Consider the following 26,225-nt stretch of genomic DNA (forward strand, 5'->3'; position numbering starts at 1 on the left):
ACCAGCCTTCACGGAGCTGAGATTTCTGGTGCCTTCCTGGCTGTCCTCCGGCCTCCCAACGCAGGCGCCGTAAGGGGCCTCCCACTGCTCTGTATTACACGGACTCTCCTCTGCGCAGTGCAGACACTGCCGGCCCATGCAACATCAAGGGCGCTCGCTCCGCGGGGCTCATGTGCCACATGCTGGCCGGGGAAGTTTAGTGCATGCATGGCACTGTCTCCTTTGAACCCCCGTGGGCGGTCCTGCCTGATGTCTACTTCCACAGAGACCCTGAAGAGATGGAGAAGGAGGAGCGGGCTGCTGCCGAGAAGGCCAGGAGCAAGGAGGAATTTCAGGGCGAGTGGACTGTTCTAGCTCCCGGCTTTACTGCTACTCAACCCAAGGTCACGGACTGGTCTGACAGCGCATATGTCCCCTGAGCCTGTCCACGACTGCAGCCCGGAGTGTTCAGCCGGCCACAAAGCCTGGTCTGCAGCTCCCACTGCTCAGACCACTCAAGGGTAGGAACTGTTCAAGTCTATTCTTCCACAGACTCTTAAATAGAAAATGGAAGTAAGGTTGATGGAAAATAAACGAATAAAACAAAGACTTTTGGGTTGGATTAAGAAGAAAACTATATATCAGGGTTCAATCACAGAAGCACAATCACTGTTGTGATAAAGAATAAGGTGTTTATTATAGAAATTAGATCTTACACATTTGGGGGACATTTGATAAAATTTAATGTCCATGATATTTTAAAAAATCCATACAAACTAGGAATGGAAAGGAGCATATTTAATCTATAAGTGGTATCTATTTAAAAAAAAACTATAACAAACAGCATATTTAATGGTGAACTGTTAATAGTTTCCCTCTGAAATCAAGACATGGATGCTCATTATCACCAGGTACACTAATATGGTACCAGAGGTCCTAACCAATACAAAAATGGAGAGAGAAAGAATGAAGGATGGAAAAGGAAGAAGTAAAACTAAAGATCCTTAGAAAATAGTTTGTAGGGGCGCCTGGGTGGCTCAGTGGGTTAAGCGTCTGCCTCTGGCTCAAGTCATGGCCCCAGGGTCCTGGGATCCAGTCCCACATCAGGCTCCCCGCTCAGTGGAGAGCCTGCTTCTCCCTCTTCTCCCTGATTGTGCTCTCTCTTGCTATCTCTGTCTCTGTCTCTCTCTCAAATAAATAAATAAAATCTCGAGGAAGAAAAAGAAAGAAAGAAAGAGAGAAAGAAAAAGAAAGAAAGAAAGAAAGAAAGAAAGAAAGAAAGAAAGAAAGAAAGAAAGAAAGAAAGAAATGTTTATATAATGTGACTGGATACGGAGTCAACATACACTCTCTGTATTTCTATATATCAGCAAAAATTAGAAAACTGGAAAAAATTTAAATGATACCATTTATACAAGCATACCTAGAAACAATTCTAATGAGCTGTATGTCTCACAGAACTATAAGAAGGTAAGAAAGGCATGAATTAGTATTAAGGAAACCTAAATAAATAGGTAAAGCAAGTTCACCGATTAGAAATATTATACAGATGTCAATCTCCCCAGATTGATATTAGATTTGGTACAATTTTTATCAAACCCAAGTGGGATTTATGTATGTGTATGAGTGTGTACTACAGACCAGTAAAGAAAGTGTTGTCTCTTTTTTTTCTAACATTTTATTTATGTATTTGTTTATTTATTTGAGAGAGAGAAAGCACGAGTAGGGGTAGGGGCAGAGGGAGAGGGAGAGAAGCAGACTCTCTGAGCCTGGAACCCAAATCGGGGCTCCATTCCAAAACCCTGAGATCATGACCTGAGCCACCCAGGTGCCCCGAAAGTGTTGTATTTTCAATTAATGATGCTGGCTCAATTAAATATACGTATGGGTATACTTAAGGAAGATTATAGGTTTAAATTTGAAAGTAAAATAAGGCTTCTTAAAAATAACATGGTAGAATATCTTGTGACCATGAAGTAGCAAAGATTTCAATGAACAGGACATAAAGACATCAACAAAAGAGAAGAGTAAAAAATGCACTAAAATTAGCAATTTAATCGTTAAAGTGAAAAGGGAGGGGTACCTGGGTGGCTCAGTCAGTTAAGCATCTGACTCTTGATCAGATAAGCATCAGGTCATGATCTCAGAGTCATGAGGTCAAGCCCCGAGTCAAGCTCCATGTTGAGCATGGAGACAGCTTAAATTCTCTCTCTCTCCCTCTCCCTCCGCCCCATTCATGTTCTCTCTCTCTCAAAAAAAAAAAAAAAAAGTGAAAAGTGGAAGTGGGATAAAATATTTACAACACATAAAACGGGTAAAGGATTTGTAACCTAATATATAAAAAATTTCCTTGAATCTTGGGGCGCCTGGGTGGCACAGTCGTTGAGAGTCTGCCTTCAGCTCAGGGCGTGATCCCGGCGTTATGGGATTGAGCCCCACATCGGGCTCCTCCGCGATGAGCCTGCTTCTTCCTCTCCCACTCCCCCTGCTTGTGTTCCCTCTCTCGCTGGCTGTCTCTATCTCTGTTAAAAAAATTAATAAAATCTTTAAAAAAAAAATTCCCTCGAATCAATAAGAAAATAATCCAATGCAAAAATTAGTAAGAGACTTGAAACAAGCACTTCTTAAAAGATGATATACAAATAATAAGTATGAAAAGATTTTCAACTATTTAATAATCAGAATGAAAATTAAAACAAAAATGAATACTACAGCATAGTTGACAAAATGGCTAAAATTTAAAAAGTGATAATACCAAATGCTGACAAAAATACGTAGTAGCCAGAATCTTTATATACTGCCATTGGGAGTTAAAATTGGTACAAGTACTTTGGGAAATGGCTGCTGCTATGAACATGGGCCTTATTTATTAAAATTAAATAAACACAAACACAGCTATTTAACTCTTATATGAATTCCCAACAGAAATGCATAATTTCTTTGCACCAAATGTGTGCCAAAAGCCATAGTCATTATTCCTAAAAATATCATTTATTATAGGTTAATATTGAAAAAAATGCTAATGCCTATAAACCATAAAAGGGATAATTATGCAATATGTTCATCCAGTAGAATACTAACAACCAATAAAAATGCATTAAGTATCGGGGCACTTGGGTGGCTTAGTCGGTTAAGCAACCAACTCTTAATTTTGGCTCAGGTCATGATCTCAGGGTCATGAGATCAAGCCCAATGTCACGCCCCACACTGGGTGTGGAGCCCGCTTAAGATTCTCTCTCTCCCTTTCCCTCCACTCCTCCCCTCCTCCACCACAGGCTATCTCTCTCTCTAAAAAAAAAAAAGCATTAACTATTGCTACATGCAGCAATATGGATGGAGCTCATAAACATAACGTCAAGAGAAAGAAACCAGGGATTACCATTCAAAAGAGTACCTTCTGTATCATTCCATTTATACACAAGTTTGGAAACAGGCACAACTAATCTGCAGTGGTAAAAGTCAGTATGGTGTCTATATTTAGGAAGGGGAGAGAAAGGCATTTGGCAGGGGACATGTAGAGGACTTGTGAGATAATAGTGATGTTTTATTTTTTGACCTGGGTAGTTGGTTATATGTGTTCACTATGTGAAAATTCATTGATCAATAACCCTTCTGAATTACCCACTTTATCTTTTTCTACATTTTTAAACTGTTTTTAGTAAATGATATAATAAACAACATTAGGAATGTAAAAAGAGCTATGACAATAGATATGGAGGAGATTGAAAGATTTTTATATGTGGTAGAAACACAGAGCATAAAATTTGCCATCTTAACCACTTGTAAATGTAGAGTTTGGTAGAGTTAAGTATATTCACCTTGTTACAAAACAAATCTCCAGACTTTTCATCTTACAGAACTGTCTAAATTCTAAACAATTCCCCTTTTCCCCTGCCCCCAGCCCCTGGTAACCACCATTCCACTGTCTGTTTCTATGAATTTGACTATTTTAGATACATCATATAAGTGGAATCATACAGCATCTGTCTTTTTGTGCCTGGCTTCTTTCACTTAGCATAATGTCCTCAAGGTTCATCCAGAATTTCTTTTCTTTTACGGCTGAATAATATTCCATTATATATACGTACCACATTTTGTTTATCTGTTCATCCATTGATGAATATGTAGATTGCTTCCACCTCCCAGCTATTGTGAATAGTGCTGCTGTGAACATAGGTGAGCAAATATCTCTTTGAAACGCACACTGCTTTTCTTTTGGATATTGGAACCAAAAGAGTTCCAATTTCTCTGTATCCTCACTGACACTTTTTTTAAATAGTAATTATCCGAGTACGTGTGAGGTGATGTCTCATTGTGGTTCTGAGATTGAAAGTATAATTTCCTAAGCTTTAAACATCTTTATGGCGTTACAATTGACATATCGTAATTCCCCCGTCTCAGTTGTACAGCTCAGTGGTTTTTAGTGTAGTCACAGATTTGTGCATCATCACCACAGTCAATTTCAGAGATTTCCATCACCTCTAAGTGAAACCCTGTGCCCTTTAGTTTTCATTCCCCTGTGTCTGCCCCAGCCTTTAACAAATAGTTTTGTACTCTCTGCCTGTATAGATTTTCTATAGATTTCCCTTTTTTGGAAATTTCAAAAGTATTTTTAAAGGGATGTTGTTTGCAATGCTGTGACAGTGAAATTAAAAACCTAGAGGAAATGGGCATTCACAGCAAAATTTAAATTTTCAAAATTGACTCAAGAAGAGGTTGAAAACCCAGAAGATCAATAGTAATAGAATTAAAACATGAATCTGAAATAGAACTTTTAAAATAGGTACCAAATCCAAATGGCTTTGCCTCTGAATTTATATAAACTTCTAAGAACAGAAAATTCTCAAGGGCTTTTCTTGATGCTAGAAAAAGAGAATATCCTGGTTCACTTTATGAAGCTAAGATAACCTTACTACCCAAATATCTCTGTAAAGATATTGCCAAAATAAATAAATAAATTTACTGGCTAACTTCACTGTGGAATAGGAACATAAATAACCTAAATAAAATATTTGCAAACTAAATCTAAAATAATTGAAAATATGAGCAAGTTGAACGTAAAAAAATAATAAATCATGACCAAGAATGGTTGTTATAGAAATGAAAGGGTTGTTCCAGATTAGGAAATCTCTTAACAGAATTAATTCTATGCACAGATCAAAAAACATTATATCAATGGATGAAAACAAGCAGTTAAAATTCCTCAGTTGTTCTCAATATAAGCTTTAAGTAAATTGGAAACAAAAGGAAATTATTTAAAGAAAATGTTATTTAAAAATTAAGCATTTATTTGAAGTCATGTTTATTAAAATACAGAAGAAGACAAGGATGCTTGCTATCACCATGGTTTGTTAATGTTTTTAGAGAGTTTTTCCTGAGAGTCAGAAAATAAAATAAAATCATGATTTCGGAAGAGACAACGCTATATTTATAAATGATGTGATTGCATGGATTGTATACATAGAAAATCTGAAAACTATACTGTCCAGTATGGTAGCCACTAACTTCGTGTATCTACTGAGCACTTGAAATGTGGCTGGTCCAAGCTGCGCTACGAGTATAAGACAGATACTGGATTTTAAAGACTTGGTGTGAACAAACAAACAAATATATATAAAACATCTAATTAATAATTTTGTATATTCCATGTTAAAATGACAATGTTTTGAATATATTGGGTTAAACAAAATATGCTATTAAAATTGTTTTCACCTGTTTTCTTTTTATTTTTATAATATGGCTACTAGGAAATTTTAAATTTTGTGTGTGGCTTGCATTACATTTCTATTGGACAGCACTGCCCTACTGGGTCTAATACCAATATAAAGTAAGAAAAAAATTTAAGGTTGCTGAATATTAGATAAATATATAAAAATAAATAACTTTTTCTCCTTAAAAACCAATTAGAAATGAAACTAAAGATATCTCTACTTATATTAGTGATGAAACTATAAACTACTTAAAAATAAATCTAACTAGAAAACTGCAGGACTTATATGAAGAAAGGTATTAGTAATTTATTGACAAGAAAAAGTATCTGAATAAACAAAGAAACAGAAATGCCTGTGTGGGAAGATGTCACATCATTAAACTCTAAATCCTTGAAAATTATATACATAAACAAAATCCTTACAAGACGATGGGCTGTTGGTGTTTGTGATATATTATTTTTGTTTGGTATCTGAAGCAAATAATTTAATAGTCATAAGAACAAATAAATATGGAAATGAGGGAAGACCTGCTTTATCAGATATTAAAACCTGTTATAAAGCTCCTGTAATTACAAGAGTACAATACTGGCATAGGAACAGATAACTAAATAGTAGAAGAAAAATACACCCAAGTTTTATGAAACATAATCTACAGCAAAAGTGTTGTTTTAGTTCTGTGAGAAAAGGAGTTTTTAAAATAACTGTTGCTGCTATACATTTCTATTTTAGAAAACAAAACAGTATATGAAAAATCCAGAAGGATCTAGTATATAAAAATGAAATCCAAATGGGATATAAAAAATAAACAAGAAAATTTAGGAGAACGCGTATATAATATTGCATCCAAAACCTTAAACAATATTGGAAACCCAGTAAGCAAAAGAGAGAAATGAGATTCAGAAAATGAAACTCAGTTGAAGAGAGAAAGAAATCCTAACATTGAATAGTGAGCATGAAAATATGATGGGCATGCCTTCCAGATTTTGAAATATTTTTTATTAAAAGCTTTAAATAATGTGCGTGGATAATTTGATTAAAAAATGAACACTAAGGGGCTCCTGGGAGGCTCAGTTGGTTAAGTGTCTGACTCTTGATCTCAGCTCAGGTCTTGATCCTGGGGTCATGGGTTCAAGCCTCGAGTTGGGCTCCACACTGAGTGTGGAGCCTACTTAAAAAAAAAAAAAAAATGAACACTAAGATTTAAAAAATAAGCTCTCTCTGTGTATGTGATGATGATAAAATCTTTTTTTTTTCCTTCTGTGCCTGAATTTCTATTGTGATGATGATAAAATCTTGAAGTATTAACAATTACTTCCTATTATTATCTCATCAAATTCACCAAGAATTCTCTCAAATATTATTGCCCCCATTTTCAAAAAAAAAAATGAAGCTAAGAAAGGTCAACTAAATTACCTAAGATCATACAGCTAAGTAAAGAGAGCCATGTTTCAACCTAGACCATCTAAATTTAAGAGCTATCTTTTTTTTAATACCTCCAAGTAGAATCAATGTTGTTTTTCCTTTTTCCCAAAAGCACCCCTCCCACCTAGTTCTGCTTTGCCTTCTCTCTTCTCTCCCTCCCAGGCAGGAGTAACTGTTCTCTGGACAGGTGTATAATTAGGTAATTTTTGTTTAGGCCAAATATTCATAGTGTGTTAAAGAAGGTCTAATATACTACATAAATTTGTAATCCCTCACTTAAGTTATTTACATGCTAAAAAAACAAATTAGAATTAGATCATAGTTTTGGGGCGTCTGGGTGGCACAGTGGTTAAGCGTCTGCCTTCGGCTCAGGGCGTGATCCCGGCATTATGGGATCGAGCCCCACATCAGGCTCCTCCGCTATGAGCCTGCTTCTTCCTCTCCCACTCCCCCTGCTTGTGTTCCCTCTCTCGCTAGCTGTCTCTATCTCTGTCGAATAAATAAATAAAATCTTTAAAAAAAAAAAAAAGAATTAGATCATAGTTTTCAAAGGAAAAGAATCACCAAAGTAGAGACATAGCTGTGATAACTACTATTGGAGGAATAGTTAGTTGTGGGTTTTTATTTCCCCTTGGATTTGAATTAATCAGATGTATATGGTAAGTTTCTTCAAGGCTGTCAATTTTTTAAAAGATTTTATTTATTTATTTTTAGAGAGAGACAGAGTGTGCACGCACAAATAAATGTGAGCAGGGGGAGGGGCAGGGGGAGAGGAAGAGGGAAAGAAGCAAACTCCCCACTGAGGGCGGAGCTAGAACTGGGGCTCGATCTCACAACCCTGAGATCACGACTGGAGCTGAAATCAAGATTCAGGGGCTCAACAACAACAACAACAACAAAAAGAAGAAGAAAGAGAAAGAGGAGAAAAAAAGAAAAAAGAAATTTATACTAGCCAGTGGTGTCCCCAGAGCAGCAACTAAAAATCATCACCTTGAGATTTCCCCCCCAAGACTGACTAACAGGAATGTATGAGAAGGAATACCTGTTCTGCCCTCAAGGAGAGGATAAAATAATATCTATCTGAGGGCAGTTGATACCTCTCTATTTGAAAATTTAATGACTAGAGGTCAATTTACTATGAAACGAAGCTGGGCTTGCATATGGCCTGGCAAAGGCCTTGGGAGGGGCCCTAGAAATGTGTCCTCATGGTCATATTTATTTGTAAAATTTTCAAAAGTAATACACTTTAACCACAGCTAATTAAAACAGTTGTTTCTTTCCACTCAAACTTTCCCTTGTGTTGGATTATGTTTGGGATATATCTACTTAGTTGGGTTTAATGGAATATAGTTATGGGATTCATAGTCACTTCTATGCATAGGTAAGTCATTGACAGTCATCCAGGTTATGGGAATGGCTTCTAAGAGTGCTCCTACCTCCCAATGCCAACTCACCACAAAGCATAACACAAAGATCTAGGACTAAAGCCAAGTCTGTAGCCTAGTCTATAGAAAAGTCTTCCAATCAATTCTTCCAATTGATAACATGTGAAATTGTAAGCTGGAGCCTTTGGTTCTCATCAACAGCTAGTTAAAATGGAAATCCTTGCCTGTCGGTAATGTGTTCAGAAATGCAATGTATACAAGTATAAAAGAACAATTCATTTTCAAAAAATAGGAATAGCACAAAATAGAATTTGCCAGAATTCCTGTGGTTGTGGAGCAAAGCCTATAACAATATTAGAGACAGCAAATATGTCTTTGGATAAAGTTATATTTTATGCTTCTATGATTGGATTGAGTCTTAACATATCTAACACCTCTTGTTCGCACAAATTCTGGTGGTTCTAGACAAGATGGCATGCACAGCCGGCACCAAGACAGTGAAATGACCCCGAAATCTTACCACTCATATGTGAAAGAAATTTAATCAAGGTTTTCCCAGATTTGAAAACAATCCTAAAAACTGGCATGGCCTAACCAGCCATGAATTGTGATGCAGGAATTTTAACTATTAATAACAATAAAAAATGTTAATTGACCATGCTTTATGAAAGACCCAATTATCTTTCTAGTCTTTCTAGAGAATATTATTTTCTAAAAGCAATGAGAAGTGGCAATGAAACATTATGGAGCCAGAAAAGGTAGGAAAAAATTGTTATAAAGATGCACCAGGCAGTTAATTATTAATTAATTAATTAAAATAATATAAATGTAGAAATAAAAGTATTTGTCTTAATTTCGTGACATCTCTGGTATTTGTCAACTTTTAAAAATCTGTAATTCCCCCCAAAATAAATAATCCAATTAGAAATGGGCAAAAGATGTGAACAGACATTTCTCCAGCAAAAACATCCAGATGGCCAACAGACACATGAAAAGATGCTCAACATCACTCAGCATCAGGGAAATGCAAATCGAAGCCACAGTGAGATACCTCACACCCGTCAGAATGACTCAAATCAAAACCACAAAGAACAAGTGTTGGTGAGGATGTAGAGAAAAAGAAACCCTTGTGTAATGTTGGTGGGAATGCAAACTGGTGCAGCCACTGTGGAAAACAGTATGGAGGTTTCTCAAAAAGATTAAAAATAGAATTACCATATGACCCAATAATTCCATTGCTGGGTATTAACCCAAAGAAAATAAAAACACGAATTTGAAAATATATATGCACCCTGTGTTTATTGCAGCATTATTTACAATAGCCAAGAATATGGAAGCAGCCCAAGTGTCCATCAATAGATGAATAGATAAGGAATACATGCCATATATATATATATATATATATATATATATATATATATATATAAAAGCAGGGGGAGGGGCTAGATAGATAGATAGATAGATATACACAATGGAGTATGACTCAGCCATAAAAAAGAATGAAATCTTGTCATTTGTGACAATATAGACGGTTCCAGAAAGTATAATGTTAAGTGAAGTAAGTCAGTCAGAGAAAGACAAATACCATATGATTTCACTCATATGTGAAATTTAAGAAACAAAACAAAGAAAAAAAGAGACAAACAAAAAAACCAGACTGTTAAATATAGAGAATAAACTGGTGGTTACCAGAAGGGAGGTGGGTGGGAGGGATGGGTAAAGTAGGTGATTAAGAGGGGTTAAGAGAACACTTATCATCATGAGCACTGAGCAATGTATAGAATTGCTTAATCACTATATTGTACACCTGCCACAATAGAACACTGTACATCGATTATACTGGAAGTAAAAAAAATAAAAATCTGTAATTTGTTATGATATGTTTTCCAATTCTTAATAAATATTTACTTTTGTGCCTAATTCTATGTTTATAAAATTGCATTCCTTTTTTAAAAAGAAGGTTTTTCAAATTATATATGATTCAAGTCCCCGCCAAACCTGGATCCTCCCTTTGGCTCTGACAGCAAGAGAAAAATACCTCAGGACCTTCAGTTTAGGATTTACTTAAAAGGTAGATACAGGTACACATGGCAGAATAAATGAATGAGTAAAATAATGAACCAGTGGAGATAGAAGCCTGCTCACTGCCGTAGGCCCAAATTCAGAAGCCTATTTTCTTTTACAGGACATAAATACACTTGGGCATCGTGTGCTCCGGGCCCTCTCCGCTCCTCCTTCTGTACTATATTCCTTGGTGATCCCACCCAGCTGACTCATGGCTTAAATACCATCTGTAGACTGGAGACTTTCAAATTTATATCTCCAACCCAGACTTCTCTTCTGACCTCCAGACTGGTTTGTAAATGCTTATCTGACATTCTGACTTGAACTTTCACAGGCATTTCAAGCGTACCATGTCTAAAACTGCCATCTCGCTATTTCAACAAACTTCTCTGCCAGCCTTTCCCATTTGGTAAAGGGCACCTCCGAAGACCCAGCTTCTTAAGGCAGAAACCTGAAGGTCACCCTGAGCACCCCGCCTCCCAAACTCCCTCTACCCTGCCTTCAAGATGGAGCCACTCTCTTCTCTTCCCCTCCACTGCCACGATCCTTGCTCACATGATTGTCACTTCTCTCCTAGATGATGGTTAGCCTCCTACTTTATCTTACACAATCCATTTTCCGAAAAGCATCCAATCAACATTTTTAAAATATATATTGTCAAAGGGTACGTGCTTCCAGTTATGAGTAAGTTCTGGGAATCTAATATTCACTATGGTAACTATAGTTAACAATACTATACCACATATTTGAAAATTGCTGACCACACACAAATTCTCACCACGCACAAAAAAACCTGTCATTATGTGAGGTGATGGGTGTGTTAACTAGCCTTATTGTGGTAATCACTTCAGAGTATAGACGTGTATCAAATCATCACGCTGTATGCCTTAAGCGTACATAATGGTATATGTCAATTATATCTTAATAAGGCTGAGGAAATAAACAAATAAAACAAACTAGCTGATCAAATCACACCTCACCACACACCCCCATTAAAATCTTCATTCATTTCCCACTGAATCAATATAAATCCAAGCTCCTTGGCATGACTTTCAAAGCCCCGCATGATATGACATACCTCTCTACCTCATCTCTTACTGAGCAGCCCTCTGCTGGCTTTGAGTTTCTTGACACACCAGACTCTTCTCCACTTCAAAGTCTTTGTACACACCATTTCCTCTACATGGAGTACAGGCCCGAACCCCAACCCTAACATACACACTGTATACAAATCCTACTATAAGTCTCAGTTTAAATCTCCTCAGAGAGGCCCTTCCCGAACCACCCACTTTAAACTGCGTCCCCATTATTTAGTCTCTCATTAGCAATTGACACTTTCCCCCTTTTAGGATAGATCATAATTTGTAATTATAAGTTATTTATTTAACGTTTGTCCGTCCTACTGGCTCTAAGCTCCGTGAGAGCAAGGACTGTTTCTATTTACCTCAGCACTGGAGGCACAAAAGCTTTCAATAAATACTTGTTGATGGATGAGGAAATAATATGATGCCTAGTTAAAGTTAGAGCAAGCCGACTAAAATGATGGTACAGGATTAGAAGGAAAGAATCTCTGCTCCTATTATTTTGTGGAATGGTTTTCATGTCAATACTGTTTGGGAGGCCTCTCGATGCCAAATATTTGCCTTTCCTCAGACTAATAATATGGACTATTGGTTGAATTCTAGAACTTTTTAAAGTTAGAAACATTTTTAGAACGGAAGTAGCCTTATGGCTGAAGAAACAGAGAAGCTGTGGGCTACCAAGGTTATACAGTGTGAGGGGCACAGGCAGGATGGGACACCAGATCTTCTAATAACTGCCATGTAGGGATTTTTTTTTTTTCTAGAAGGTAGCGATGAGCTGCAAGAGAGGGGAGGGAGCATGGAATTATAAATGCTAAGTAAACTGATCAAAATATTTTAGGATCCTTGCAATTTTTACCCCTACAATATTTCACACCATATTCAAGTCTGTTTAGTTACACTGGCTTTTCAGAGAAAGAACTTTTCAGATATTATTCAGTAATAATTGAATATTTTATTATTTTAAAACCACCTGTAGGAATATATAACAACTTCACATATTTTAGAACATTTCTATATTCAAAAATTACTATGTGGATTGGATAATTATAGTCCATCAAATACAAAGGAAGATACACTGTTATTTTACAGTATACCAGGAAAAAAATGTCTTCTTACCAATGAGAATTCTTATTTTATATTTATTGAAAGAGCTGTGGTAGACTTTAGACGTAGGGTTTTTTTTAAAAATTACGTACACTCTTGGCATCCATAAAAGGAAAATATAAGCAAAATTAATTGGCTAATTTCTCCTCAAATTTCTACACTTTCAGAGCCCAGCTCTTCTGAATCACTTTCTGACTAAGAGTTGTTGATGTCTGTGGTTTTTCCACATAGCGCCTCTACAAAAAAAAACAAAAAACAAACTCTGGGAATTTAGATTTTTAAAAGAAAAATATTTTCTCTGCTTATTTAATGTGAACTCCAACCAATAAATCAACAAACATTGTTCTCAGAGAGTAAATAGATTACCTGCTGACAGCTGGAAAATGTATCTGTCTAGCTAAACAAAATTAGAAAGTCAAAGACGAAAACTGCATTAATTCTCAGGTAAGTGACTAGGGAGTAGATGGGAAGTTTCTATCACTGTGGAGGAGACAGTTTGGAGCTGGTGATGATAGTATGACATGTATGTATACCCTCAACTTTCAGGGTCAGCTCAGCTCTAGACGGTTGATTTTTAATTGGAAGGAAGGAAGGGAGGGAGGGAGGGTGGGAGGAAGGAAGAAAGGAAGGAAGGTTAGTTTTAATCTGTAGAAAAGAAGGAGGAAGGAGGGAGAGAAGGAAGAGAGAAGGGAGGAAGGGAGGCAGGTGGGTTAGGAGGGAAGGAACGACAGAAAGGAGGGAGGGAGGGAGGGGAGGAAAGAAAGGGAAAAGAAGAACGGAAGAATGAAGGAAGAAGATCGAGAGAGATCAAAGACTCACTACAGTTCTAAGCCTTTATTCCTGTGCTTTGATTTGGAAACCCAGCCTAAGCTTAGGATCCTATCAATACTTGTGTAGTCCCTTTCCCCTATTACAAAAGCACAGAAATAGCTTTAACTTCAGGAAAGCAATTTAATGATAAGGTGAACGTTCTGTATTTCCTTATTGTACCTCTCTGTTAAATATCCAGAAATAACACCTGTTTACTATCAGTCTTTTGCAGTCTTTCAAGGTGTATAACTGCACCCCAATCTAAAATGTAAACTTCTAATTTATATCACTGGAATCATGGAAGATTGAATGTATGGGTGTGGGGGTGAGGAATCTGTGTTGTTTTAGAAATAGGCAAAATCAATGTAGCAATGTTGTGATATGAAGGTAATATTGGTTGAAATGTCCTTGAAAAGTTACTCACCTTTTTAACTCATTTTTTTTCCATTTCAACTCTTAAAATGAGTTTATTCCATTCATGATTCATTAACCATTCTGATTTTCATCCCCATATTTATTAGTGGAGAATTTTAAATCCCCAAATTATCGTGTGGGTGAAAAACACAAATAAATGAGTGTTTTCAAAGATTTCACACATGTAGAGGGATTCCCTGATAACTCAGAGTCCGAGCTGCTCTGTGTAGAGAGAGCATGCTGTCAGTCTTCAGGGTATGGGTACAAGACAGACCACCTAATCCTAAAGATACTCTGGTGGCTACTAACAGATAATCATTACTAACATTTCTTTTTCTGGCGGCCTTTTGGTTTAATTCATGGCTAATTTTTTTTTAAGTGATCTCTAGGCCCAACATGGGGCTCGAGCTCATGACCCCGGGATCAAGAGTCGCATGCTCTACGGACTGAGCCAGCCAGGCATCCCAACCCACAGCTAATTTAATTGGTGAAATAATGTTGCAAAATTAATTCATCCATCCACCATGTATTGAATTCTGACACTGGACGGGAGCTGCACTGTGCGGCACAGTAGCCACAGCCATGTGTCGCGATCAAGCACCTGAGAGATAGCTAGGGCTGCGTTTTCAGCTTATTTTTAATTACTTAAAATCTAAGCACTGACTCTCAAATCAGTTATTGGAAAACTTTTAAGTATGTTTGGAATGATTTGGGTATGCAAATCTACCTTTTCAACCCTAAGTTTTCTGAAATGCAAATAGGGTACAAGCATTTACAGTAAAAATTTAGCATCCCTATTGAGATGTACCCTAAGTACAAAACACACTGGATTTTGAAGACACAGTACAAAAAAGACTAAAATATTCTGTAATATTTTAATATTCATTACATTCTGAAATGGTAACTTTTTTTCTATTTGGAGTTAAATAAAATATATTATTAAAATTAATTTCCCCTGTTTTGTTTTATCTTTTAAAAACGTGGCTACTAGAAAATTTCAAATCTCGTATGTGGCTTGCATTATATTTCTAGTGGACAGCTCTGTCCTATGGACTAGAGGTAGAGTCGAAAATGATTTCGTCTACCCCTTGGGTTCAAGAAGCCTATGACTTCGGGGTGCCTGGGTGGCGCAGTCCTTAAGCGTCTGCCTTTGGCTCAGGGCGTGATCCCGGCATTGTGGGATCGAGCCCCACATCAGGCTCCTCCGCTGAGAGCCTGCTTCTTCCTCTCCCACTCCCCCTGCTGTGTTCCCTCTCTCGCTGGCTGTCTCTCTGTCACATAAATAAATAAATTAAAAAAAAAAAAAAAAGAAGCCTATGACCTCAATTTCAATTAGTCTGAGCCGCTTGCTCTTACCATCTCCTTTGGCACCGGTTACACCACACATCCCAGCCAATGCACAATTATGTGCCGTTGGGCCTAAAGGTCCAAGTGTGGATGAATCAACACACATGCATTTCTCCTACTAAAAAATGTCAACCCGGAGGAAGTTTTGTATGGATGATAGAGTAAAAAATACAATTTTTACATATGATTACTAGTCAATTCTCATCTTTCTTTATATTCAACACATTCTAATGTCTCCTCCTTTCATAGAATTTCATGATTTCCTCCTTGACCAAATTTCCATACATTCCCCAATTCATTTATTAAGGTTCGAATACAGGCTAAACAAAGGAGAGTACATTCGTTATCTGTTGCTGCTTAACAGATTACCCCAAAATTCAGCAGCTTAAAACAACGAGCAATTGTTATCTCACAGTTTCTATGAGTCAGGAATCTGGACACAGCTCACCTGCGTTCCTCTGGCTCAGTCTCCCACGCGCTGTCATCAAAGCGAGGGCTGCAAACATCTCAAGGCTTGACTGGGAGGATCACCTTCCCTAAACTCATTATTGTGGCTGATCTTGGGCCTCGTAGCCTCACTGGCTGTTGGCCAGAGACATTAGATTTTTTGCCACGAGGACCTGTCCACAAGGGAACTCACAGGATGGCAGGGGGCTTCCCTTAGAGCGAGTGAGCGAGAGAAGATTGAGAACAAGCAAGATGGAGGCTTCAATCTTTTTATGACCTAATCTTGAAAATGATGTCCTATCATTTTTGCCATTTTCTATGTGTGAGAAGGGAGTCATTAGATCCAGGCTACACTCAGGGTAGGTCATAACATAAAAGCATGAATACCAGCAGGTAGGATCCTCAGACCATCTTAAAGTATAACCAAAATCGGTTAATGGGTCCTTGAATAATTGAGACTGACTCGAGCAGACAAAGTCTTTAAAATGACTCTTTAAATTGTTATCAATAAATCTAGAAATGTAATCAAATGTTTTTGAAATATACATATACTAGTCCTAACTGAAGATATACTGTTTGCTGGAATGCTAGGATTTTTAGGATTTTGTTCATGATTTATGAGGGAAACCCACCCCCCCAAAATATGAAATATAGCCCATCCCCTAAAATCATAGTAGCATCATTAAAATTCTCAGAAGCTTGTATTTTCAAAAATCCATAATCAGAAGTGCTCAGGTTTGGTTTTGTTCATAGGCAGGTCATGGTTAAGTCCTCTTAAAGACTTTTCCCTGGTACTGGGGAGGTTGAAGTATTCCTGATGCTTTTCTGTGGCACGAGCACGTGGGCTGCTCTGAGTGCGGCACTCAATTCCCATTTCAAATTAAAGCCCTCATATGAAATGGATTCCCCTCCTGTCATTTACCTAACCCCCACTGTGACCTGACTCATCCACTGATCTCTGCCTACAAGGCCATCGCATAGCCATCATCCTGATTGATAACAGATCCGTTCTATTTCTTTCCATTAAACCACATTTTCCCTCTCCTTAAAAAAAAAAAAAAATCAGCTGAAGCTCACCTTCCAGACAAACCTCAGCAGAGTTTTCATCACAACTTAATTAGACTTGAATTAAGGTACAGACCATGGAGGGGTGGGAAGTTGCTGTTCGACCAGTGTACTGACATTTACAATTTCAGAGGTACAAGATTTTCAAGGTGTAACCATGGAAATGGGCAAATTGTGATCAAAGTTGTTGGGAGCAAGGGTGTCTGTGTTATTGGAGGGCAGAGAGTTGGATGAGTATATGTTCTCATGACAATGGTTGGACGGAGGGGTGCAAATGAAGGAGGAGAGTAACTAGGCTTGGGGGGGGCGGTGAGGGCAACATCCCCTCAACTTGACTCAGGAAAGAGAAAGCTATATAAGAGGTTGCAGTTAAAAAGGGGTGTCAATCTTAAAAAAAAAAAAAGGGTGTCAGTGACTAAGAAAAATACGTAATGCACTGGATTTTCGTTTTTAAAAACCCAACCTGGTTTGAAGAAGTGATCAGCCAAATACAGACTGGCCTGTGAATTATTCTGGAAGGTGTACCCAGGCTCTCACCTCCTGATGCCAAATCTATAACCTGTGACCCTAAATGTATATCAGAGCCAGACCAAGCTTCTCTTAGAGAAGTAAATTTGCAATGCCAGGAAGGTATAAAAATAAGTTTTAAAATGGTAAAACTTTGATGCCAAATAACAATGCTTAATATTTTTGTACAAGTATTATGTTTTGTAATCATTGTTACTGTTTCTATATTTTATTCATGATTTGAGATATTTAATGTGTTTAAGAGAACCTGACATGTTAGATTTATGTTTTTAAGTGAAATACTTAGAAATATTTGACTAATTTAATTTGTAATCGATATTTAAGGGAATCCAATTATTAAATCTACAAGTATTCCCTTATTATTCATGCAAATACTCCTTGAATGCTAAGGAATTTTGAATAGATTTATTAGGTAAAGAAGAATAAAGTTACTAAATGTATGATAGTTTAAAATGTCTAAGAAAAGTTGGTTAATGTGGTAAGTGTTTAGAGAGATTTAATAATACATTTATAATTAAGAATTTAAATTTATAAGATGATTGACTATTAACCAAGAAAAAGTGAAAATGAGTGTTGTGAATTTCAAGACAAACTACATTAGATTTATAAATAAAATAATATTTCTAAGTTGAGCTCAAAAACTTCAAAAAAATTTGCAACCATTACTGAATATTTTTTCTTTTCTTTTTTTTAAGTAATGTCTACACCTAACATGGGGTTCAAGATCAAGAGTTGCACACTTGGGGCACCTGGGTGGCTCAGTCATTAAGCATCTGCCTTGGGCTCAGGGAGTGATCCCAGGGTCCTGGGATCAAGCCCCACATCAGGCTCCCTGCTCCGCTGGGAGCTTGCTTCTTCTCTTACTCCCCCTGCTTGTGTTCACTCTCTCCCTGGCTGTCTCTCTCTGTGTGTCAAATAAATAAATAAAATCTTTAAAAAAAGAAAAAATAAATAAAGAGTTGCACACTCTACCAAACGAGTCTTCCAGGCACCCCTATTACTGAATATTAATTAAAACAAAAATAGCTATAAAATGTCAACAACATGGATTGATTACATAAATTATGATCCATTAGTATGATGAAATTTCTAATTAATACAAATAATTTTGTAGAAAAATCAATATAGACAGCATTTGATTTTTTAAAAAGCAAGCTATAAAAATATATATAAGATTATCCTGGGGCACCTGGGTGGCTCAGTCAGTTAAGTGTTTGTCTTCACCCCAGGTCATGATTCCAGGGTCCTGGGATCAAGCCCCACATCTGGCTCCCTGCTCAGCAGTGAGTCTGTTTATCCTTCTTCCTCTGCCCCTCTGCCTGCTTGTGCTCTCTCTCTCTCAAATAAATAAATACAATCTTTATTTTTTAAAAAAAGATTATCCTATTTTTTAAAAGATTTTAATTTTAAGTAATTTCTACACCCAGTGTGGGGCTTGAACTCACAACTCCTAGATCAAGAGTCGCATACTCCACCAGTCAGGTGCCCCAAGATGATCCTATTTTTAAAAATATTTTTTAAAAAACCTATGTATATAGGGGTGCCTGGCTGGCTCATTCAGTAGAGCATGTAATTCTCGATTTGGGGGTCGTGAGTTGGTTTTTTGTTTTTTGTTTTTTAAGATTGTGTTTGTTTATTTGACAGAGAAAGAGCACAAGCAGGGGGAGCAGCAGAGGGAGAAGCAGGCTTCCCGCAGAGCAGGGTGCCGGATCCCAGGACCCCAGGATCATGACCTGAGCTGAAGGCAGACACTTAACCAACTGAGCCACCCAGGTGCCCCTTGGGGTCATGAGTTTAAGCCCCACATTGGGGGTAGAGTTCACTTAATAAAAAAAAAATCTATGTAAACATACATGCATAGAGAAAAATCTGGACAGACTAACATCAAATTGTTAATATTACTAGTTAACACTTGTGCATGAATGTGTACTTTCCAATTTTTTTTCCTTAAACATGTATACTACTTTCTAGAAATTTAAAATATTCTTCTCCAAAGAGAGAAAAAAAAAAAAGAGGCAATGGTATGGAAGAAGCAATGGAGAACTGGCAGAATGTCCACATTCCAGGTTCCATCATATATGAAATTGGGGGAAATAAGCAGCATTTGCGAGAGCTACAGAGGAAGCAGTTTCCATGAGGGGAAGCCAGGTTTCCAGGTCCAGAGGTGGAGGGAATACTCTACAGAGAACTGACCACACTTTTCTCTGTAACTCTGAGTGCCTGGCGCATGTTTCCATCAAAACCCTAATCACACTTTGATGCAAGTGTTTTTGCTTTGTTTTGTTTTGTTTAATTTTATTTTTAAGTAATCTCTACACCCAAGGTGGGGCTCAAACTTACAACCCTGAGGGGTGCCTGGGTGGCTCAGTTGTTAAGCCTCTGCCTTTGGCTCAGGGCGTCGATCCCAGCATTCTGGGATTGAGCCCCACATCAGGCTCCTCCACTGGGAGCCTGCTTCTTCCTCTCCCACTCCCCCTGCTTGTGTTCCCTCTCTTGCTGGCTGTCTCTATCTCCGTCAAATAAATAAATAAAATCTTTTAGAAAAAAAACAAAAGACAAAACAAAACAACAACAAAAAAAAAACTTACAACCCTGAGATCAAGAGTTGCACGCTCCACCAACTAAGCCAGCCAGGCGTCCCTGGCGCGAGTATTTTTTTATGTGCTGTCAACCCATATTAGATTGCATGCCTCTTGGGGCGCCTGGGAGGCTCAGTTGGTTAAGTGTCTGCCTTCAGTTCAGGTCATGATCTCAGGGTCCTGTGATGGAGCCCCATCAGGCTCCCTGCTCAGTGGGGAGTCTGCTTCTCCCTCTGCCTCTGCCCCACCCCCTCATGCTCGCTCTCAAATATAAATAAATAAATAAAATCTTCATTAAAAAGAAAGATCGCCTGCCTCTTTAAATGTGGGCACTGTCTTCCTCACCTACATACCCGCAGTGTTTAGCACATACAGGCATTGAGTAAGTGTTGCTTGAAAGAGGGAATGAAGAATAACTTTTCATTTCTCTTCTTGCCTCTCTACTTGAAAATGCAGGCTCTGATGTGAAGACTTCCCATCCCCAAAAACCCAATCTGCTCTAAAATATCTCCTTGCCAGTTTGCCACCGTGATTGAAATTCTCCCCGTGGAAGTAAACTTCTTTTAGTTGGAGCATTATCTCCAAAGGCTCTACTCTTGAGCTCTATCCCTTCCCAGGACTGGCAAAATGACCACGGTTGTCGTCGGAACTGAGTGAGGAATATGTGTATTATTTACATTGTTACCTCTACTTCCGCGTATGTTTGAAAATTTCTGTATTAAAAGATGTCTTAGAAACCTGTCAAAAAATTCAGCAAGTCAGGCACCAAATATTGAATGATTTATGAGAGCATACTGTATGCTAGGAGCTGTGTTAGAGGCTTGGGATACCCGTGGGAATAAAAGGGGTGTGGCTGGGCTGTGGGACAAGGAGACAGAAGGGAGAAAGGAGAGGATATACCTAGCTCACAGTTGGGGTGCAGTCGGAGGCTGACAGAGTGGTCCAGGACAAATCTAGAAGGCAGACTGGAAGGGGCAGGGAAAATGGTGAGAAGGGGGTCACTCCAGACAGAAACAGTATCGAGTATCAAGACCTGGAAACCAGGTAGAAGGTGTGAGTTCGGAATTCTAGTTCACGTGACTCTAACTTCGGGTACATATGGAGGAGTGGTGGAAATAGAAATAGTCTGGGTACAGGCTAAGCTGTTGTCACAAAGAGACCCCAAGATGCAGTGGCTTAAACACAATCAAAGTTTATTTCTCTCAGGTAGCAGTCTAGAGGTATGTAGGTAGTCCGGGCTTTCAGGATTGCTCATTTGAGTCCCAAATGCCTTCCATACTCTTGCTCCACCAGACCCTAGGATGTGGCCCTTGTCTGCATCATCAAAACGGGACGACTGTCATGTCCATGTTCCAGCTCAGGGGAAAGAAAAAGCAGACATGGAAGGCAAGAAATTTCCTTTAAAAAATAATTTACTTTGAAAGATTTCCAAATTTACAGAGAAGTTTTCTAACCAATAAAAGGAATTTCTGTATCTCCTTCACCTAGGTTCTCCAATCAACATTTTATTGAGTTTAGTCTCTTGTATTCATGCTCTCTTTGTATATGCATATAGGAAGAGGCCTGTCCCGAAACTCTCTGATTTCCATTTCCCCCACGCAAAGTCACTCTCCTCTATAACTGGGATACGAACCCTCCAAATCAGGAAATCAACATTAGTACCTGTGCAAGATGTCATTCAAATTGTGTCTACAACAATGTCTCTTTCCCTTTCTGGTCTAGGATCCCAGTCAGGAATATGTGCTACATTTTCTTGCTTATTTCTGCAGACTCTTTGGTTGTGGAACAATTCCTCAGTCTTTTGTGTCCTTGGCAGTTAAGAGTACAGGCCTCTCATTACTTAGAATGACCCTCAACTTGAGTCTGTCTCATATTTCCTTATCCAGACTCAGGTAATGCATTCTTAGAAGGAATACCACAGAAATGACACATCCCAACAAGAGACATTTTGACCCATCCTGTGGGTGATGTTAACCTTGATCACGTGGTTGAGTTGGTACATGGCTATGGAGCCATCATTTTCCACTTTGTAATTGATTAGTATTTGGGGAGGGAGAATTCCAAAACTGCACCAATATTCTACGCTTTATGGAATGACATGTGGCATCATCCAAGCTTTACTGAAACAAAGTGTTGTGATCCTATTGTGTTTTAGAGAATCTCAGTGGGAAGGGGGCGGTGATGGTTGTTGTGGGGTGACTGTGATCATCTAAGCAAGATCATTGTGAAGACTAATGGCAGTGGAGAGTAGAAAGGACAGAGGGAACATATGAAAAAGATTAGGTTATAGCTCCCAATCTAGACCTGATGATGAGTTGAATGTGGAAATTTAAGAGAAGAAGAGGTTAGTAAAGGGTGAATAGTGACAGGGATAGTATGCTTCGGAAAGAGCACATTTTGGTTTTTTTGAAAATGTGTGTGTAGTTGGTGAGAGGAGTATAAACCAAAGATACAGACCTTGGACTCTTTGGTGTTGAGATGGTGCTGGGAGTAGATGAGTCACTAGGAAGGCTGGAGAAGAGAAGAGAGGGGATTTAGCTCAGGGGAACACCAGCATTTGGGGGAGGGAAAGAGGAGGTCGACCAGCAAAGAATGAGAAGGTATGATCAGAGAGGTGGGAGGATGATGGTGGTAGTGAATAAGACATTAGCAGATTAGCTGCCTACAGCCTAACAGAAGTCCGAAGGGATAAAACATGTGATCTCATAGGTGTGCATGGGAGTGGCGGAAAGTAGAGAAAGACAAACCCAAGAAATCCCCCCATGGTCAAGGAGTGGCACGCAGACCCTAAGTGAACATCAGCTTCTGGGTCTTGAGCTGGGCTGCCCCATGTGTAATCCTCCCCAGGCCCTAAGACCGTTTCCTGTCTTTCACCCCTACCTGCTCTCCCCACTCATCAGCCAGACCTACTGAGCAACAGAAAATGTTACCGGCTCTGCTTTTATTGTCGTCAAACACAAACACATTTTAGTATTTTTAAGTATTTTTCTTTAAGAAACTGCAAGAGAAATAAAGGGAACATAACAAAGAAAAGTCACAAGAACTGTACAAATATTACCAGAGCAGTTTGTTAGTTTCTGTTTTCCTGGAAGTGTAAATGGCTCTAGGACAGCTCTCAGTCCCCTCCTCTGAGGAAGCTGGGAGATGCCTGGGGTAGTTTCCATAGTTAGCTTGGGTCCTAAATCAAACAGTTCCTTTCTTAAATGCAAGGTTATTTCTGCTGCTGACTCTTGGCAAGCACACAGTTCTCAGTTTCTTTCTTCCTTTTTTTGTTTAAAAAATATTGAGACATAAATCATATATCACCGAAGTCACTCATTTCAAATGTATAATTCAGTGGTTATAGTGTATTCACAGAGTTGGGCAACCATCACCACCATCTACATGAAGAAAATGTTATGATTCCAAAAAGAAACCTCAGACCCATTAGCAGCCTCTCCCCATCTGCACCCCTGCTTCTCCCAGCCCTGGGACACCACTACTCTACTTTCTGCGTCTACTGATTTGCCTATTCTGGACATTTCCTAGAAATGGAATCACGTCTTACGTAGTCTTTTGTGACTGGCTTCTTTCACTGAGCGTAATGTTTTCAAGGTAGCATTGCAGCATCTACCTTTCCTTCTCATGGCCGAATAACATTCCACTGTACGGATACACCACATTTTGTTTTTCTATTCATCAGTTGATGGGAATTTGGGTTGTATCCACTTTTTGGCTATTATGAGTAAAGTTGCTAAGAATATTCATGTACAAGTCTTTGTGTGGACGTATGTTTTCATTTCTCTTGGGTACATACCTAAGAGTGAAATTGCTGGGTCATAAGGTAACTGTATGCTTAACCTTGTGAGAAACTGCCAGAATATTTCCCAGAACAGCTGCACCATATTACATGCCTACCTGGAGTGTACGAGGCTTCTGATTTCTCAACATCTTCACCCACATTTGTTATCTGTCTTTTTGATTCTCGCTTTTTTTTGATCAGCACTTTCTGCTCTTCTCTGCAGATGGGCTATAGGCCCCAACTAAATGGTCCTTCTATGCTTTACCAGCCCTGTGGACTTCGGAGCCCTGCAGACAAGATAAGCCAATTCTTTTTCAGTGCCTAAAAATCCCACTCCTAGGCTTCAGGCCAATCTGGACTGGCCTGGCATACCTAGTTCCATCCTTCCTGAAGTCCCCTTCCTCTGGCTCTCTAGGGTAGAGGGACTAGGATGCTGTCCTATCCTCCCCTACCAATGAATCTCCTTATATCTCTTGCTCCCAAGGGTTGTGGTTCCTCCAAGGCCTTTCTCCTTTCCTGGATACCAAGATAGCAGAGTCCCCTGTGATTTTCCTTGAAATGTAAATGGGCCCAAATTCCCCTTCTCCCACACCCACTCTTTTCTATTCCATTTGTCTGAAGTATGTTAATTGGCTGGGTGTTGACGAATTTCTTGATTTGCTAAAACTCTACCCCCTCCCCTCCATTTTTTTAGTTCCAGTATTTTATATGTTGCTGGTAATTGAATCCATGCTGTTCTCCTTGAGCCCAATATTGCTTAGCAGAGTGCTTATAAACTTCCAAGATTTTAGAATCAAACTTATGAATTTTTTGGCTTTACTGTAGAGTGATCAGAGAATGTAATCTTTGCTTTTGAGATTTATTTATGTGACCTGGTATATGATCAAGATTTCTAAAGTGCCAAAGAAGTAAAAATATATATATATATCTATATATATATATTTTTCCCCCCTCTGTTTCTAGGATGTAAATGACTTGTTGATTATATGTTGTTTGAGTCTTCTAAGTCCTTAGTTGATTTTGACACTTTGAGATGTGCCGAGGAGTCATTACAACAGATGCCACCATCTTCAATTCTTCTCTTCTTTTCATGAACTCCTTCCTTTGGCTTCTGGAATCATCCATCTCTCCCTGCTTCAGAGTTTATGCTCTTAATAGACTTCTTTAGAGTAGGAATAATGACACCAAACTCTAGGATTCTTATCAGAATTAAATAAGATCACAGTTATAAAGTGATTAGTACAGTGTTTGGCAATTATACTGAGACATGATGGTTAAAAGTAGGGCTACGGAAGCAAGCCAACCTGAATCCCAGTCGCCTCACAGCTGAAAGACCTTGGGTGTGCCCCTAACAGATCTGAGCCTTGGACTTCTTTTTTAGTTTGTTTTACAGATTTTTAAGTAATTTCCACACCCAATGTGGGGCCCAAACCCACCACCCTGAGATCAAGAGTCACATGCTCTCCCTGAGTGTAGGTCTGTCTACCAACTGAGCCAGACAGGCACCCCTGAGCCTCGGATTTCTATTTGGAGAAATGGGTTCCAAAGCACTCCTAAGGCCACAAGTCAGAGTAACCAGTTTACATTTTCCTTCCAGGCATTTGGATATATATATATAATTTTTAAAAATCTAATACATGTTTTCATAGTTTTGTATCTTTTTTTTTAAGATTATATGTATTTATTTATTCAGAGAGCATGGCAGTGGGTGGTGGGGGAGAGAATCTTAAGCAGACTCCCTGCTAAGCATGGAGCCCGATGCAGGGCTTGATCCCACAACCCTGAGATCACAATCTCAGCCAAAACCAAGAGGTGACGCTCAACTGAGCCACCCAGGCACCCCAGTTTTGAATCCTTTTTAAGGGAACTCTTTAGAGGCATAATTTTTAATGGCTCTCATTTTTGTGTTAAAACAAGTTAAAAGTAACTCGTGTTAAATTTCTTTGTAAAAACAAAACATTAAATTGCAATCTAACAGCAATTAATAACAAAGGTGTAGAAGAATCATATGGATTGATTTCTAGGTACCGATTTTGAAACCTATGTGTTATGGGTGGAGTTATGCCTCCCCCTTCCCTCTAAAAGAGATATTTTGGAGTCCTTAATCCCTGTACTTCAGATCATGACCTTATATGGAGAGAGGGTCTTTACATAGGTACACAGGTTACAATATGGTCATTAGGGTGGGCCTTAATCCAGTATGACTGGTGTCCTCATACGAAGGGGGAAATTTGGACACAGAGACAGACAGACAGACAGACAGACAGACACACACACACACACACAGAGGGAGAATGCCACATGAAGATGAAGACAGAGACTGGGGTGATGTAGCGGCAGCCGAGGAACGTCAGAGATCGCCAGCAAACCATCAGAAGCTCAGAGTGAGGCATGGGACAGATTCTCCCACACAGCTCTGGGAAGGAACCAACCCTTCCCTCACCTTAATCTTGCATTTCCAGCCTCCAGAACCGTATGACAATAAATTTCTCTTTTTTAAGTCA

At 38.7% G+C, this 26,225-nt stretch overlaps 1 long non-coding RNA gene across 1 annotated transcript in view; it reads left to right on the forward strand.

Annotated features, from left to right (window-relative positions):
- The window catches only part of LOC130543202 (uncharacterized), a 37,474-nt gene extending 11,249 nt beyond the window's left edge, over positions 1-26,225 (forward strand). Inside the window, exon 2 of the long non-coding RNA XR_008958366.1 lies at positions 23,945-26,225. This is a non-coding gene — a long non-coding RNA (uncharacterized LOC130543202). The remainder of the gene's footprint in view (positions 1-23,944) is intronic.

The sequence above is a fragment of the Ursus arctos genome, unplaced genomic scaffold, assembly GCF_023065955.2.
Source record: "Ursus arctos isolate Adak ecotype North America unplaced genomic scaffold, UrsArc2.0 scaffold_10, whole genome shotgun sequence".
Taxonomy (NCBI): domain Eukaryota; kingdom Metazoa; phylum Chordata; class Mammalia; order Carnivora; family Ursidae; genus Ursus; species Ursus arctos.